The following is a 19326-nucleotide window of genomic DNA, read 5'->3' as shown; positions in this document are numbered from 1 at the left end:
TGATTTATTCGTGTACGCACCAGACGGGAAAACAAAAAATATCGTGTATCTACGATATTTTTTGTATCGTGTAATAAATAAATAGAATTGAAACGACACTTTGAAATGTTTTCCCGATGAAAATTAATAACAATAATAAGTTTCAATAAAAATGATAAAATGTAAATTGAATTTTATCATAACGAGTTTGCTTGAATTTCCTTTCTTCTGAGATCGCAGCAATGCGCGACGAGTAAGCTAGTATTTACATAAAGTTATGTCTAGAAAAATTTTATTTTCAAATAGATCATACTTGATAATCTCTCATGCACTAATTTCTACTTGATTATTTGTTTAAAAGATTATTTCAAATTGCAAATAACAATAAATCTCCTAAAACAGTATAATAGATTAATGTATTGTACAATGTATGATTAATGATCCCGGTCCACAATGGAAGCAGGACCCAACATATCCGGATAGACCGTCCATGAACATTCCTGGAGTTTGCTCGGCCATATTCAATTCCGATAAAGGAGACAAGACGGACTTAATAGTGTGAAGCATTGTATAGTAACTTCTGTACCATTCACTGTCAGATTAAGTTACAAATAACTTAACACGTTTAATTTAAGAAAACTGTAGACCTATAAATTTCCACTGTTGACCGTTGTCTCCTTAATCTTGAGAACAGTGTTAGATAAATGAAATTCAAGACCCGATATGGTGGCAGATAGCTCCAATTAACTATATACGAACGTCCAATGCAAATCGGAAGTCACGTTATTTCAATTCAAACCTTTCCCCTAAAAGGAGTTAATAGATGACCGGCACGACTCTATTGTTGCAGGAAAAGTATGATGTACAGGGGCAAGCCATTACTAATTTGAGGTGGAGAGCATATATTTTAAATTAAATAAATGGAAAACATGATTAAAAATTGCAGCCCGGCATTGTAACGAGGTCACAATAAATAATTGTTCGTTTTTTATATACATATCCTTAAACAATCAATCTAATATATATCAACATTAGTTATGTATACTGTACATTAATTATATTACTGAAATCTTAATATATAGAATTGATATATTATCAACATTACTTTTAAATGCTTCAGAAAGTTTTAAAATTTTATTAATGTTTTAGATCATATATTAAATCTATTTAATATTTCGTCGTTACTAGATTTATGTTTAAGTAATAATGGTAAACCTCAAAAAAATGACATTATTACTAATAATAATTTCAATTTACAGCAGTCATTAGAAAAATTCCTCCTTCCTTTAGAGCTTTTTAATTATAATCATTTATTTAATGTAATAATTGACTTAATTAATATATTTAAGAGAACGATATTTGATTTGTTACTAAATTTATTTAATTAATGAATATTCTAATTATCTAATAATTATAACTTTTGAATAAATATTTGGTTATTTTATCGACAAATTAAGCTTATTTTATGATTATTATCGTCGTTGTTTTTTATTCGTTTTATTTCATTCTATCAAAATTTTAATACAGTAGAACCTCGAAAACTCGGTCAAATGTGAACCGAAGGGTGGCCGAGTTTGTGAAAATGCCGGGTTATCGGGAATGGGGTTAAAAAAATAAGTACGAGTGTTTCCTCAGAAAATACTGTACTGTACTTGTATGTATTGTTTACTTGAGAATATAACAGAATAAACTGCCCAAATACCGTTAAACAAAGGAAAAGTACGTTCTTTATGAAGGCATAGAGCCTTTACTACATGAAAATGAAAATAAATGAATACACTGTGTACAGTAATTTACGTGATAAGACAGACCTCAGAAAAATACTTTATGAGAGCTTTTATACTTTTATGAAGCTGTCTATAATGAAAATTAATTAACTAAGGATTTTTTTGCTCTGCCAGGGTGTGGCCGAGTTATCCGGAGTGCCGGGTTATCGAGAGCCGAGTTATCGAGAGCCGAGTTTTCGAGTTTCTACTGTATAATGTTTTAATCGTTGACATAAATATTTTTAACGCATTAAGACATTTATATATCTTTAAAAGTTTTAAAAGCAAATTTATAATCTAATTTATTGTGTTGGCCTGTCTAGTTTATTTTTAATATTTCGATTTTATTATGGTGATTTATTTATTTTATTTATCTCAAAAATTAAATTAATGCATATCTATTCCAATATAGTTTATGTTAAAAAAAGAATTATTTTTCTTTTAAAAGCACGGGCCTGTTCGGAACCATTAGAATTGGCGCCCACGCTTGAAAATTAATAAATTTATTATTTGTCTCTTTTTATCTAATTTCATTGGATTTGATTAAACCAATATTTCCAATAAATTATAAATTAATAAAATACAAGTTAAGATTCTTTGGAAAATAGTTTTGAATATATTCTTATTGGTGTGTAGAAAAATAAGATTAAACATATTACCTGTAATAATATATTGTCATTAATGGAATAAATATGTATTTTTTATTTGTTCTTATCGGAAGACCATGGACCAATGCATTGGTATGGTCTTCCTAGAAGAACAAATAAAGAAAGAAAATAATAGACAGCATGGTTCTCTACAATCGGAATTGGGATAAATATATTTAATTTCATCTTAATAAGTTATATCATTAAAATTTTTAAATTATTATAACAGAAAAGGTCACATTAGAAATTGGAATTATTAATTTTATTCGTATTAATTCACGTCAAAACTATTTATCTCAGTAGCCTATACTTTACTTAACACGAAATCTAAATGATCAGGAACTTATTTTTAATACAAACATTCTCATATGTACTGTATATTATATTTACACAATATATACAATGTCATGGTTGACAGATGGCAGACAGATGGAAAACTGTGGTAGCATATTGATAGAAAAAATTAAATAAACATTGAAAGTAATTTTTTTAAATGATACTGAACTACAGTAGTCGTAAGATCACTTTCTGACATCAACAACGATTATCCACAAAAATAGTCGAGGATATTATTCCGTAAAAGATAATGAAATGTATTTCTTTTTTGATACTATTAAAGTAGACTATATTTAATTTTTTCAATAAATACGCACTTTCCTATTGCATTGCATAAAAAATAATTCATTCTTGTTAAACTGAGCGCAATATATATATATATATTTTGTTTTTGCATTCAGCATTCACCAATAGTAATATTTAAAATGCATTCAATTTATATTTTTTCGTATAATTTATAGTTGAATGTAAGATAAACACACTTTTTCGTTTTTATTTCGTTTAAGTTTTTTAAGTTCGACAAAAATTTTCTATTATCGAGTCGTTTCTAAAGAATATGCTTACAGAATGATTAAAAAATTCTATACAGTTTGTAATGCTTTTGAGTGCGTTGTCAAGACGTCTTCTTGCTTTCCAATCAGAATATCAGTAACATACTGTATCAATGAAAAGATGTCGACACGATGTTATGTTGGGCATGGAGCCGTGGCGTTTGTTTATCTTAATCGTCTGTATTCACAAGGGATATAAGAGAAAGTGAAGATCACAGACCTATCTAAGGATGGAGGATAAACGGGAAAATAGGTTCGAGTTAAAAGTAACCGACAATTTTGACTTAACGAGACCGTATTATATGGTAAACTCTATATACTATGCGTTAATGCGACTTTCGGTTGTAGTTCGATTTAGCAAGAATGATATACAATGAAGTATATCATTCGTTCTTCATGTATTTTCAGGAAGTCTCGTAATTAAACATGGAACGATTGTAAAAGAACAGAATATATAACTGACGGCAAAACCAGTATTAGTTTTTTCATTGTAATTTGAAAATGTTTTTTCTATTTAATTTATATTCAACGACCTTGTTCATATACAAAACAATGATTAACCTTGTTCATATTTTTTATCGAATTTTAATATCTCAAGCGAAACGAATTTTTATTGTCAACACTCAAATGAACGCCTAACAGAAGGATCATAATAAATTTATTTTTATTTTAAGTTTATCCTGTAATATATATATTGTTATTGTAAAATTATTTTATTGTTAATATTTTTGTGCAAGAATTTTACGATTAATTATCGAAATTATCAGAAAATTTTGTGGAAGGGTTGACTGAAATTAAAAAACTGTTAGATTAATACATCTAAAAGTATGTGAAAATAATTGCTAATTAATTAAATAGAGTAATACTACTATTATTTATTCTAAAAGCAATTCATTTCTTCCCGAAAGATAACTTTATTTTTTTATGCTTATTTATGTGATGTTCTTATCATCATATTCTTAAATGACTAAAAGGATATGATCTAATTCCTATAAATTCCAAATTCTCTTTTGTAAAGTTTTGATTTCGTCTATAGGCTATAAAACGGTATACTTCATTTAACTGAGTATTTTATTGCTGTCCACGCATATTTATAATTTTCCAAATATTACTTATTTTTAAAAATATTTTCTAACCACGGCTTTCAAAATGAATTAAATTTCAGTTATGCCAAATACAAAATGTCTTTAGATTTTAACAATATAATTGTTTTTAAAATTTTTCATATATATTCAATTCTATCATTTTTCAGCATTTAAAGTAACATTTAATAACAAAGCGTGTTATTTTTTCGACGTTACATAGTTTACAACATATTTTCTCGTACAATATAAACATTTCTTTGAAATTCGAATGTCTGAGCCTCGTTTGTCTAGTTTAAACATGGTTTACATGCAGTTTGTTAAACTTTATTTTTTACCGGTATAATTATATTTACTTTTGTTGTTACATATTTATTTTGGCTTGTCTATGTTGAGATGTGAAAATATTGAACTGTTACTGGATTTACTATCATAAATATAGTTATTAGTATCTGAGTTAATATCGTATTATTTTGAGAAGAATAAGATAAATCAAAATTATTTTATCGTTTTAATTTTTTCTAATAGAAAGCATCAACTTTAAATTGCTAAATTATAAGTATACGATTATTCTTAATGTGATGAGATTGTCTTAATTTTTTCCTGATTTCATTTGTTTTTTGTACTTTCTTAAAGTACCATCGTAAAATCATTTAATATTTTTGAATGTAAACTTACATTTATAATAATTTAAACAAGATTTTCATTTAGAAAATATAGCAGGTCCATGCGTGAGATTTTTAAAAGGGTGGGAGTTAAAAACACGTTAGTGTCTTTTTATAACGCAGTTTATTAATTTTTACAATATAAATATAAAGAGTAACACAATACAGTAGATTACCGACGAACTGAACTGATACAAAATAAACACTGTAAAAGTTACATGAAGTTACAATATACAGTACTATTTTATTAACGTATTAACATTTTTCTGTTTGAATTGCCAAATTGAGAAAAGTTAAACACTCAAACCTTCCTTATGCACCAAAACTCCGACCTTGTATTGTAGTTGAAAAGCTTTATCTGCTGGGATAATTCATTTAACGTTAATTAGGGGAGATCGGGGCAACTTCGGCATGCGGGGCAAGTTTGTCAAGCGCTTTTTTTAAAAAACAAATTAAAAGGAGACTTTGGTTATAGGTTAGGCAGTTGAGTTTTATTGGTGGCTTGTTGAGTGTAGTGTTTTTATTGTTCTCCAACAAGCGTAGTTGAATTATCAAGCAAATTTTCATTTTCGTTCAATTCCATATAATATTTTTTTTCCATTTATATTGAATTGGCAGGTTTTGTTATAATTCCATGATAACGAAAGTTACTTTTCCTGTTAGAAGGATGTAACTTCAACTTATTCACGTGGCCAGATCGTGGCTTGGCATTCTGTTCTCAGGGTTGTACTTAATGTTTCGAAATCATGACTAGCGGGGTAAGATCGGCAACATAAAGCCACATTAGAAGCAAAGGATAAAAATCAAACAGATGATAAATGAAAACATGTTTGCATTTGTTATTCATGTATATATGTCTTTGAACTTGCATTTCGTTGTAATAATATTAAATGGGTGTTGGATTTGTATTTCTTTGTTTTAATAGTGAATTCCAACTTATACATTGTTAATAACATAATTTTATATACGTGCCTATCTTGCCCCATTACTGTTGCCCCTATACCAGGGGCAACTTTAATAAAAATAATTAAAATAATTACAACTTTACAAAAAGAGAGAAGTTGCCGATCTTGCCCCTATACCCGGGGCAACTTCGTCAATTTCTCTCTTCTTGTAAAGTTGTAATTATTTTAATTATTTTTATTTCCAAACTGATTTTAACCAGTTCTATAGTAAGGTAACATTCCAATAGACAATATGCAAAGCTTTTTTTTCAGTTTACTGCAGTATTTATTACACAAAATTTAAGTAAAGCTTAACATGCCGATCTTGCCCCGATCTCCCCTACATATTTCTTATATTATCGTTATAAAAAAATGAATGATTGCGTATAATTTTGATAGTTTCATGAATTGTTGTATAAATAATTTTAAAAAATAAGTAATGCTAACGATAATTTTTTTATATATAGTCTCCATTATCTAGTCCAGAAATGTTTAAGATTTCCGGTCTGTGCTAAAATTACAGTTTTAGAATTATAAAATTCATATTTAATAAGAGCAACAAAAATTTAATACGAAATAACGAAAATATCGGTTTGATTTTTCAAGGTTGAATATAATCTCTTATAAGTAATTTTGTTGGCATAATTGCGAAAATATGATTTATATCTTGCTTATAGACACTTTGTAATTCCGCTTTATGCTCGATGATGTACGGAAAAAAAAAATGATAAGAGATTAAGTGACTTAAAGAACAGTTATTATTTATAATCTCATTTTACTGTGACGTCAGTGACGCAAAACAAGATTGCGATATTATCTTTAACAATACATGGCGTTTGAAAATGGCTCGTGAGCGTTGTATTTGCGTGAAAAATAAAAGTAGATAACAATTTTCTGACAATTTTTATTCATAATTCTGAACTGTGAATTGTTTTGTACCTGTTAGCTTTATTCTACAGTTATTCAATTTGCTTCTCTTTTCAACCACTACCAATAATGATCTATCATTATGGAATCTAAGATCATCCCATCGATATTCTGTGGTTATAGCAAGAGATTTTTCACTTTGATGGGTCCGAATTTCGATCCAATTACATTCATTTTTATATTTCTTTATAACCAATAACGAAAGAACTGTTTCGTTCTTTCGTTATTGGTTTCTCACTTATATTAGTCAACTCTTTTGCAGGCTATTGGACTAGTCCACAATGGTTAAAATCAAGGATTTTGTTTTTAATTATAATCAACTTCTTATTCTATGTTCATAGTTTTAATGAGGAAAAAAGAGCGTCGAATATTTGAATTCATATATTTTGAAATTTGCGGTCTGAAGGGACTACTAAAAATATTTTTTTTTTTACTGAAATCGGTTAATTCAGATTAGTTTCTGTTTTTCAAGATAAAAAGTACAAGTTACATAAAAATATAGGCTTATAAAAATATATGATAATAGAAATAAATCATTATAATATAGGCTATAATAATTTTATTCAATAAATGAGTGTATATATTATATAGGCCTAATAATATAACTGTATTATATTAATATATACTATACACAACTGTACACGCAGCTATATAACTTACATTGTAACTTGTGTAATTTATGTGCATCTATCTTATGTGAAAAATACATGATAAAAAAATAGATTCTAATCTTAATGTCTGCAAAAGCAAAAGAAAAGATTAACCATTAAACAATTATATTAACATACCATAACGTGTTGTTACAGAAACAAAGAAGCATTTTTATTACATATTCATACCTGTACAACAATTACCATCTTAACCACTTTGAGGAACCGAAAGAAGAACGGACACAATTCAAAGTCAACTCAATTCTTTTTCAGCTGACGTTACATCAGCGAATACGTCTGGGCTTTATCGGTTGAGCATCAAAGAAAGACTACTTGAGTGGCTCTATACTGCTGATAACAACTTCGTCTATGTACTGCACTGTGCTGTACATGATGTGCTGTCAAGTTCACTATCTCTTCGGTTATCTTCAAATATAAAGTTTGAAAGTAAGCAGAGCTTTATAAACTACAATTGAAGAGTACTGAATCAATAAAAAGTAAAAATATCGTTCGAAAGATACAACTGTAATTTTAAACGTCATTCTAACAGTTCCTGCAAAAATAATTGAGCTTGCTCGTATTCTTAATTATTACGCTATATATTTAATAATATTTCATAAATTATTTTATTTTCTATTACATGAAACAACCATGATGCGTCATAGTGTCGATAATACTAGAAAGCATTGTGGTACCTTTTTAACAGTCCCGAAATAAATTTTGCATCATGGCATTTTTTAAAATGCAATAACGTGTAATGTCTCTTTGAAATTTCTTGTTAAGGCTGTTTCTGTAAAGCCACAGCACTTTCTGATTGTTTTTCTGCTCATTGAACATTTTCGATCTTTGAGCCTAAGATAACAATTTTTCTAATTTTTAAAAAGTCTTGCTATCTTCATTAATGTTCGACATTAGAAAAAGTGTATTGTTTATAGTAAGTGCTCAGAATTTTATATTTGCTTATATTTATCGGGTTTCGGGATAGGGAGGATGATGGTGTGGGGTTATTCCTTACACATCATTAAAATGCATTATCGTCGGAACTAAATATGTTTTCAAAGTTTCACTCTTCTACCTTAATTAGAAAAGGATGAAATTTGAATTGCAAAATTTGCGGAGACAAAGCAAGTCAAATAAGAGCATTTAATAATTAAAAGTTTTTGTTTGAAAATTTTCAAAACATTTTAAATTGATTTGCTTTTCCAAGATAATGTTTGTAAGTTAAAAAAAAATGTTTTTCTTTTTTGTTGAATTTCAGGAGTACAATGACGATTAATAAATGTTTAATGAGATTTTATCATCGAATTACACTGATATAATTCAATGATCAAATTTTAGTAAACACTTGAACATTTCAGTTCTAATATAATTTGATTTTATTAAACGTTTCATATGTTTCGAATTATCAAATATATATTTTTGTTTAGATTAATTTTTTTTTAATGTGTAGGAAGTCTTTTATCTTTCAGATTCAAATCTTAAATTATTAAATTTTCTGATGAACATTGGAGAACATATTTATAAGCATAATTTTTATCAAATAAAACGTTGTTTAATAAAGTTAATTTTGTTCATTGAAATTTGGATATAAAACAAAGTCGTAATGCACATTGTTAAGATTTAATTATTTTTTTATATCATAGTCTAAATAATTTCAAAATTTTACATCCTTTAATTTTGCGTCTAAATATGTACTGGAATCTTGTTTATTCCTATTTTGAGCATTTGCAAACAAATAATAGTAACAAAAATTAAATTCAATGAAACTTTCTTCCAAAAATGTAATCAAAAATACACAAGATAGACATTGTACTAGTAGTCCTTAAATTTTTTTCTCTTCCTATCAATTTACATGTTTGACAAACTTTCATTAAGCACTGCACTATTTTTAGGTACCTTTTAAAATAAATGATAGTACTGTATCTTAGAGAATTTTCCGTTGGAATTTTGTCCTTATATATAAATGAATTAGTATTATGCCCTTTTAACCAAATTTGGCTGAAAACTCGTTATTTTATTATTTTCTGTAAAAGAAATGTTTCCCTCCTAAAAAAACAAAATATGTAAATATTTTAATTCATAATTTTATGAATAAAATTTGAATTTGGTTTAAGACATTAAATATAATAAATAACAAAAGTTTAACCATTATTTTAATGTAATTAAAGAAATTTTATGCTGCAATAAATTACTTTTTAATATTAAGAATGATGAAGATAACTAAATTTTAATCTATAAAAATTCTATAAATTAAAAAACGATTAATGTTTTCTAATTTATTTACTTAACAAAAAAGTTAAATAAGATATTTTTAAATCTGTTACTAGATATAAATAGATAAAAACATTAAATATCCTTATAATTAGTTACAATTTATAATAATTTTGATGATTGATTGTCCAATTAAAGCGTTTTAAAGAAATGTTTCCTTGGCCTAATTTCTACGTAAAAGTAATAAGAAATTAGATTTATGAGGTAGGTAATTAATAATAACGTAAGTGTAATGTAATAATAGAATCAAAACACACACACAAACTGTACATAGGTCTATATTTTAATATTAAGTTTTGTTTAGTTTATTTTTTACTCGGAATTTATGGATAATTTTATTATTTCTAATTAGGTAATAACATCGCTTATATAAATGCATGATTATAAATGCAAATACTTTTCCTATATTTGCATGTCAGCATTGACGCCACTCGTTATCTTCACGTGGTCTTCGTGATCCTGTTACAGGAAGTACACGAAAAGCACGTGTTCTCCATTTCGCGTGTTTAAACTTAGTGAATATCATTATTCCATTGATAAAATATTTGGTTTTATCAGATGAAATTTTTTTCGATTTTTTCCCCTCCACTCAACCGCAAATCAACGATATCTAAAATCTAATGATATGTTAGTATTTGTAAAATTTGCAATATGAGCGATTGTATACTAGATTCAGTAGCTATTCTCGAAAAATAAAATTTGATACGTTATTTTTTGGGTCATAAGACGGATTTCAGGGTCATTGCAAATGATGACTAATGCGAGTAGCAAATTTTCTGTTGATACAAATTTGATTACTCGGTTAACAAATACTGATAATTAAAGAACCAAAAATGTTGTCGATAACAAATTTGTCTATTGAATATAAAGGTTTAACGTATTTGTTTCATTATAGCATGCATATAGGCCTAAATGCAAAAAGTCATATAGTATTATTTATATTATTTATTTCATATAAAATTTATTATATGATCTTTTTCTGTTTCGTATTTATATGAAAATTTTCTATAATTTAAACGTTTATATTTTGCATTTATTATGAATTGCTAATAGAAGATACAGTACAGACTTAAAGTACTGTACAGTATTGACGAAAATGTATTTTAAATACGACAAAATAAACAATATGCTTTAGTATTTATTTCCCCTCAAGGTTGTTGTTATGAAAGATGATTTATATATTTTACTTCGTTAATTCTATTTTTAGAATTATTTTATAGTAGACAATTGAATAATTCATAAAAATTGTATTTTTATTGGTTATTACACTACTAATAAATTCCTTCAAGAGCAATCAAATAGTTAACAAATTAGATTTAAGTTGAAATACACTTTTATGTATTTAATTGAATTAAATTAATATGTTTATATCTTATTTAAATAAAACAGGGTTTAAATTGAATATGTATATTATCTAATTATTCGAATAGGTTTTATTCTAGTCACTCAGATCTATCATGTTTGCTTCTGTTCATGTTTATTTTTAACTTTTTTCATATTTACACAGGAACTAATATAAATATTTAAATGTTAAAATAACAAATTATATTTATATATCATATAAATGACCATGTTACTTACTACACACTACTACACATGTATGGTATAGGCTATAAGTCACTATTACTTAAGTAGGTTTTATATAGCCTACTTAAATTAATGTACAAGCTTTAACATAATTGATTTATACAAATGAAATATAATTTTAACCACAGTATAAAATTCTTGTTTTATATTTTGAATGTCAGATTCTTGCATTCTGCATAATATAGTAAGCATTTCTCAATGAAAAATATTTTTAAAAATTTGGTTAATATACATTGAATTTTAAGCCTATATGTAATTTAAAATTTACGTGTGTATTCTTTATGAAAGTCGTAAAATATTAATCCGTTGACATAATTATTTAATAATTTTAGCAATTGTGTAGAAAGGAAGGAAATGAGGAATAAAATGATTAGCGTGAGTCATAGGTGTCTTTATTATGTACAGGCCAGTTATTTATTGCTTTTTAAAATAATTCATTTATTTGAAAATTCAAAACAGTTTTGTGTAATATGAAAAAAGAAGTTGAATCCTATTATAGTGAATTTTCGAAATAAGGAAATTTCTAATAAAAAAAATAATTTTCTAAGGAGAATAATCTCATAAATCATAAAAAATGATTTTTTTTAAAGAAAAAAAATTAAATTTCCAGTAATAAACTTGTAAATTATTGATATTTTTTTTTATAACAATCTAGTCATTTTTCACTGTAAAATAACGAAATATTTATCAAAATAAAATTAGAAATACAATTCTGCAAAACTGTAGTAAAATCGTGGATTCATTAGCATCGGTCTATATACAGTATATGTATACAGTATAGGCCTATATGGAGGGATCGGGCCAATGACAATGAGTAAGAAAAATTTCTCATTGTCGGTTTTGAATGGCTATAAAAAAGTAAGGTGTATCTGATATGTACCGTACTCGTTTCAACTCTTAATTTTTGTAGTATGATATTAAAAAATACATTGGAGAAGGGAAGATTTGCGAGTACAGAAATATTAAGAGATAGGTTATGTCGTTCTATTCCTTGGGGATTGATGCTCGTGTATAGATAAGCTGCTTATGTTTACATTCTTTATTTTCATTGATATTCAATGTTACATTAAAAATCTTTAATCTTTTATAAAACGCATATCCACCTCAGTTTTTATAAACAGAGTTCAATTTTGTTATTATTTAATTCAAAAGTGAATAAAAGTAAGTTATAAAAAATGAAAACCTTAAGTAAAAACATAAAATAATAAACTTGTAATTTGCCTATTTATTTTAGTTATATAGATATAAAGCCTTATGATGTAATTTATATCGCTATGTGGGTTCACTCTTTCGTCCTTTAATGTATATTTTTGAGAGATCCTATATATTTAGCATAAAATTTAATTTATGTTAATGTACTGTACATGTACATATATAATGAAATATCGACAGATTTAAAGTAACGAAATATTCATCAAACCAAAAACATTTTCTATGATCTATCAATTTACTCTGTATATTTTGTATGTACAGTATATGTTTGTTATTTGTGAATGTTATTTTAACCTAATAAAGAAATCCACAAAAACCATAAAAATTAAAAGAGTAATTTTAACAGGAACAGAATAAACGGAAAGAAGACAACAGTTGCCAACTAAAATTATTTAGGAAGTAGATACAAATTGATTCACAATTAGAATTATCCCATATTAATATTTTGATTTTTTCAAATTCGTTACATTAATCTTCTAGTTGAATTAATAGCAATGATAACGACAGCAAGGAAACGTTTCTTCTTTTAAGTTAAATTTTGATTTATTGGTTGATTGATTGGTTGATGAAAATTTCATCAAATAATTAAATTCTTTCCGCATTGCGGGGGTAGAAAAAAGAATTTTTTCGAGTTTGGCGAAGCCGACAATGGAGACAATAAAGAGATAGGATTCATTATATATGGATCAATCTCTCATTGAAAACTTTTGAATTTTCGACCAGACTTGAATCCACTTCCCCAGAGCGGCAGACTGGCGCCTATTTACACATTTCGGACATCCGGCCGTTTACCAAGTTAAAAAAGATAACTTAAAAATTGTTCTTCAAAGAGAGTGTGTGTGTCCTTAAGACTACCTCATTACTATCATAGCCGAAAATTGAAGGTTAAAATGACTAATTTTGTTATTGTTAATAACGATTTCTTATGTTAAAAGTTAAAATTTCAGAAAAAAAAATGCTTTAGAGATTTCTGAATATTTTGAATCAGATAGTTTTTTATTTATTTGACAATTTCGACAAAAAATCCACTTGTAATGTTAAATATAGAGTTGACAACTGTCCTGAATTTTAGTTATTTTTGAAAAATTGTTCTGTAATGGTTCTGAAAAAGAACAAGGGATATTTTTCCTCTCTTAGCTCATCCATTTTTCATCATTAGAAGTTGGTATCTCTAATTATAACCAGAATTATCTTCGTTTCCCTACTTTACTTTTACATTCCCGTGAATGTAAAACATAACAAGGGAAAGTGTGGGAATCGTGTCAAATTTGACCATCGAGTAATTTTTTTGCAAATCGCCACGTTTTGAGACCCACCTGGACGAAAAAAAAGGTCATGGTATATCACAAATCGTACTGTTTAAGAAGGAAAAAAAAGCCTTTTCCTCTGATCCGAAGAGTAAAATAGCACATTTATCGTTTGTTTATCGTACTGTCAACGTTGTTGAACTTGTTATACGTTAAATGAAATGGAAGGTAGTGAGTATAGGGAGTGTAATGAGTAGCGAGTGTGGTTTAAAATATAGTCATAGACGAAGTTTAACATGAACGGACTAAGGTAAACTACTCTAGATCACGCCCCCGTGGTCAACAAAGGGTTAATTAATTAACTCTTTCCGCCCTGTGGGCACTAAGAGGGCCTCTTTTTGAAAGCCCATTATGGGTTCGGCCATGCCCACAATGGGGCTGCCGGGTGGTAAGGGACGGGGCCCGTCATATCCGAACGGACCACCCCCCGAAAAATTCCTGAGGATTTTTCGACCCGTTCGGTTTCGAGCCCGGGTCCCTCAGAGCGGTGGGCTGCCACCTTGGCCTCTCGACCATCCGGCCTCCAGAGGAAAAGGCTGACGCTGTGTATAAAAAAAAATAATTTATAAGTAATCTAAAAATTTAACTTATTTTCATTTTTAACTAATACAAATTACGAATAAAGCATTCGTAATTTGTAACTTTGACCAGAAAATACCATAAATTGAGTTCCGCCATTGGCGCTGTTCGTCGTAGCGGCATACTTTAAAACTAAAATTCGGGGCTAGACGCTTGTTTACCACTATTGCTAGTTTACTACTATAATAGTTTGTTCTGTACAGTATCTAATTTGGCTAGGCAAAGAAATTAGGCTAAGCCAGGGGCATCTGCAGAGGGGGAAAATGGGATACTTGCTCTCCCCTGGGATCAAATAATTCCATAAATTATAATTGTAAAAGTGATTGAGATATGTAACTGTACTCCCTCAAATATGGGACATTTTGTGTCTTTTGTATTGATGCAATACTGTATTCTATAATCTACACGTGGTCCTTGTCATTATGATCATTTACTGATTGGCAAATGTGTCAATAAAGTTTAAATATTCCACGAATGCATCCTAGATCATCAATTTAATCTATCACAAAAAAGTTTTTAAAATTTATTTAATCAGATAAATTTAGCAATATTAGCCAGCTTAATCAGTTATTTAGCTAACCACCTAAAAGGGGGTTTTTGGACTAATAAGCAAATTGTTATGTTCTTCCAATCCAACTGTTTACTGGAATTTAAGAATTACTCAGAAGCAATTTTAATTTCCAGATGTTTTATTTACAGTATGTGCATTTCGGATCCAATGTTTTCGCCGATCCCTCCTCAATCTACAGAGAATAAAAATTGTTTGTAAATTTACAATTAAAACATTTTTAAATGCAAATATAAACAAGTAAATAACTTACAATATTTATGCAAATATTTGTGGCAGTACGCTATGTATTTTGTATATAATTTATATTTTATTTTAATTAGCTTTATTTTTCTTTCTACGTTTCTTTCTCCCCCCCCTTTTTTTCTCCTTTCTTCGTTCTATGGTCTACCCTCTATGGAGAGTCTCTCCCCGAAATTCCTTTACTCATTGGCTATCAAAAACACCCTAAAACGAGGTGAGGGGTGAGGTAAGAGGGACGAGAGGGAGGAATGAAGTGAAAGGAGCGGGAGGAAGGTTTTGGAGTGTACGTGAGACGAAGGGAGAGTCTGAGAGACAGACAAAGAAATATCCATGATAGACCCACAGAAATTAATAATGAATCTTCACATCGTAACTGCCGACAGTTATGTGACTCGAAGAAAAAAGAGAGATCCTTCCAACTTTACATAAGACCCTCACTAAGGACATTGCAAAGAGAAACAATCTTTGAAGGCCTTACATACTAGCATTGGGTACCCCTTTTCTGAGTTCTAACTTTCCTTTACCTATCCCCTATCTTCTTACTTTAGTTAATATTAGTTTAAGTCTTATTTGTTATTAGTGTTTAAGATAATTTAGATTTTTGCGCGATGATTTTCAATAATGGTTCTTTATGTCGCGTACTATGATTTGTGATTTTGTTTGTGTAACCTTGTTCGCGATTCTGATTGTTTCTAACTGTCGGGACATAAAGTTAGCACTGGCATCCTAAAGAAGCCTGTAATTAAGCAAAAAGGACAACTTTAATTAAAGTTGTTCTTTGCTTCCACGTGTCTTCCTTAAAAATGAAAACTACATACTTTCACAAATTTTACAATAGATATATCTTTGCCATAGATGGTATCTATTGTAAAATATTTGCATAAATATTGTAAGTTATTTACTTGTTTATATTTGTATTTAAAAATGTTTTAATTGTAAATTTACAAACAATTTTTATGCTCTGTAGACTGAGGAGGGATCGGCGAAAATGTTGGATCCGAAATGCATATAAATAAAACATCTGGAAATTAAAATTGCTTCTGAGTAATTCTTAAATTCCAGTAAACAGTTGGATTAGAAGGACATAATAATTTGTTTATTAGTCCAAAAAATCCCCTTTTAGGCAGTTAGATAAATAAATATTTATTTACAGATACTTTTAAATCAATGAATTTTGGAATATGAAATATTATAAAATTTCATATTAAATCTAATTTTAAGAGAAACAATTATTTTTAATTTAATTTTTAAAATTTCTGATTTTTATCCAAATTTTAAAATTTTAATTAAATTCNCTCATTCCGCCCTGTGGGCACTAAGAGGGCCTCTTTTTGAAAGCCCATTATGGGTTCGGCCATGCCCACAATGGGGCTGCCGGGTGGTAAGGGACGGGGCCCGTCATATCCGAACGGACCACCCCCCGAAAAATTCCTGAGGATTTTTCGACCCGTTCGGTTTCGAGCCCGGGTCCCTCAGAGCGGTGGGCTGCCACCTTGGCCTCTCGACCATCCGGCCTCCAGAGGAAAAGGCTGACGCTGTGTATAAAAAAAAATAATTTATAAGTAATCTAAAAATTTAACTTATTTTCATTTTTAACTAATACAAATTACGAATAAAGCATTCGTAATTTGTAACTTTGACCAGAAAATACCATAAATTGAGTTCCGCCATTGGCGCTGTTCGTCGTAGCGGCATACTTTAAAACTAAAATTCGGGGCTAGACGCTTGTTTACCACTATTGCTAGTTTACTACTATAATAGTTTGTTCTGTACAGTATCTAATTTGGCTAGGCAAAGAAATTAGGCTAAGCCAGGGGCATCTGCAGAGGGGGAAAATGGGATACTTGCTCTCCCCTGGGATCAAATAATTCCATAAATTATAATTGTAAAAGTGATTGAGATATGTAACTGTACTCCCTCAAATATGGGACATTTTGTGTCTTTTGTATTGATGCAATACTGTATTCTATAATCTACACGTGGTCCTTGTCATTATGATCATTTACTGATTGGCAAATGTGTCAATAAAGTTTAAATATTCCACGAATGCATCCTAGATCATCAATTTAATCTATCACAAAAAAGTTTTTAAAATTTATTTAATCAGATAAATTTAGCAATATTAGCCAGCTTAATCAGTTATTTAGCTAACCACCTAAAAGGGGGTTTTTGGACTAATAAGCAAATTGTTATGTTCTTCCAATCCAACTGTTTACTGGAATTTAAGAATTACTCAGAAGCAATTTTAATTTCCAGATGTTTTATTTACAGTATGTGCATTTCGGATCCAATGTTTTCGCCGATCCCTCCTCAATCTACAGAGCATAAAAATTGTTTGTAAATTTACAATTAAAACATTTTTAAATGCAAATATAAACAAGTAAATAACTTACAATATTTATGCAAATATTTGTGGCAGTACGCTATGTATTTTGTATATAATTTATATTTTATTTTAATTAGCTTTATTTTTCTTTCTACGTTTCTTTCTTCCCCCCTTTTTTTCTCCTTTCTTCGTTCTATGGTCTACCCTCTATGGAGAGTCTCTCCCCGAAATTCCTTTACTCATTGGCTATCAAAAACACCCTAAAACGAGGTGAGGGGTGAGGTAAGAGGGACGAGAGGGAGGAATGAAGTGAAAGGAGCGGGAGGAAGGTTTTGGAGTGTATGTGAGACGAAGGGAGAGTCTGAGAGACAGACAAAGAAATATCCATGATAGACCCACAGAAATTAATAATGAATCTTCACATCGTAACTGCCGACAGTTATGTGACTCGAAGAAAAAAGAGAGATCCTTCCAACTTTACATAAGACCCTCACTAAGGACATTGCAAAGAGAAACAATCTTTGAAGGCCTTACATACTAGCATTGGGTACCCCTTTTCTGAGTTCTAACTTTCCTTTACCTATCCCCTATCTTCTTACTTTAGTTAATATTAGTTTAAGTCTTATTTGTTATTAGTGTTTAAGATAATTTAGATTTTTGCGCGATGATTTTCAATAATGGTTCTTTATGTCGCGTACTATGATTTGTGATTTTGTTTGTGTAACCTTGTTCGCGATTCTGATTGTTTCTAACTGTCGGGACATAAAGTTAGCACTGGCATCCTAAAGAAGCCTGTAATTAAGCAAAAAGGACAACTTTAATTAAAGTTGTTCTTTGCTTCCACGTGTCTTCCTTAAAAATGAAAACTACATACTTTCACATATTTTACAATAGATATATCTTTGCCATAGATGGTATCTATTGTAAAATATTTGCATAAATATTGTAAGTTATTTACTTGTTTATATTTGTATTTAAAAATGTTTTAATTGTAAATTTACAAACAATTTTTATGCTCTGTAGACTGAGGAGGGATCGGCGAAAATGTTGGATCTGAAATGCATATAAATAAAACATCTGGAAATTAAAATTGCTTCTGAGTAATTCTTAAATTCCAGTAAACAGTTGGATTAGAAGGACATAATAATTTGTTTATTAGTCCAAAAAATCCCCTTTTAGGCAGTTAGATAAATAAATATTTATTTACAGATACTTTTAAATCAATGAATTTTGGAATATGAAATATTATAAAATTTCATATTAAATCTAATTTTAAGAGAAACAATTATTTTTAATTTAATTTTTAAAATTTCTGATTTTTATCCAAATTTTAAAATTTTAATTAAATTCAAAATACTTTAATTAAATTTATGACAATAGTTATTTTTAAGATATTTGAAGTACTGTATTTGAATACAGTTCTAAGTTTGGCATAATTCTTTGATTTATAACATTTTCATTCTGTGTTAAAGCATTTTCTACACAAATTTTTTAATATATTATACTTTACATGTAACACAGAGCCGGCCCTACCATAGGGCGAACAGAGCAGCCGCTCCAGGCGCTAAGTTTTAAATGGCGCCTCAGTGTTAAAGACAAGTAAAGGGTATAAATTAGGGACCACCAAGGGGGGCGCCATAATAGGATCTTGCTCCATCCTAAAACTTGCCTCGGGCCGGCACTGAT

General features: G+C 28.9%; 1 protein-coding gene across 1 annotated transcript in view; it reads left to right on the top strand.

Moving 5' to 3' along the window:
- Positions 1-19326, top strand: part of LOC111637666 (sushi, von Willebrand factor type A, EGF and pentraxin domain-containing protein 1-like) — a 127866-nt gene that overhangs the window by 19941 nt on the left and 88599 nt on the right. The window lies entirely within an intron of this gene.

This window comes from Centruroides sculpturatus, unplaced genomic scaffold, assembly GCF_000671375.1.
Source record: "Centruroides sculpturatus isolate CEXI.00-Female unplaced genomic scaffold, Cexi_2.0 scaffold1196, whole genome shotgun sequence".
In the NCBI taxonomy this organism is placed as follows: Eukaryota; Metazoa; Arthropoda; class Arachnida; order Scorpiones; family Buthidae; genus Centruroides; species Centruroides sculpturatus.
This window is presented reverse-complemented; position numbering and strand designations above follow the sequence as displayed.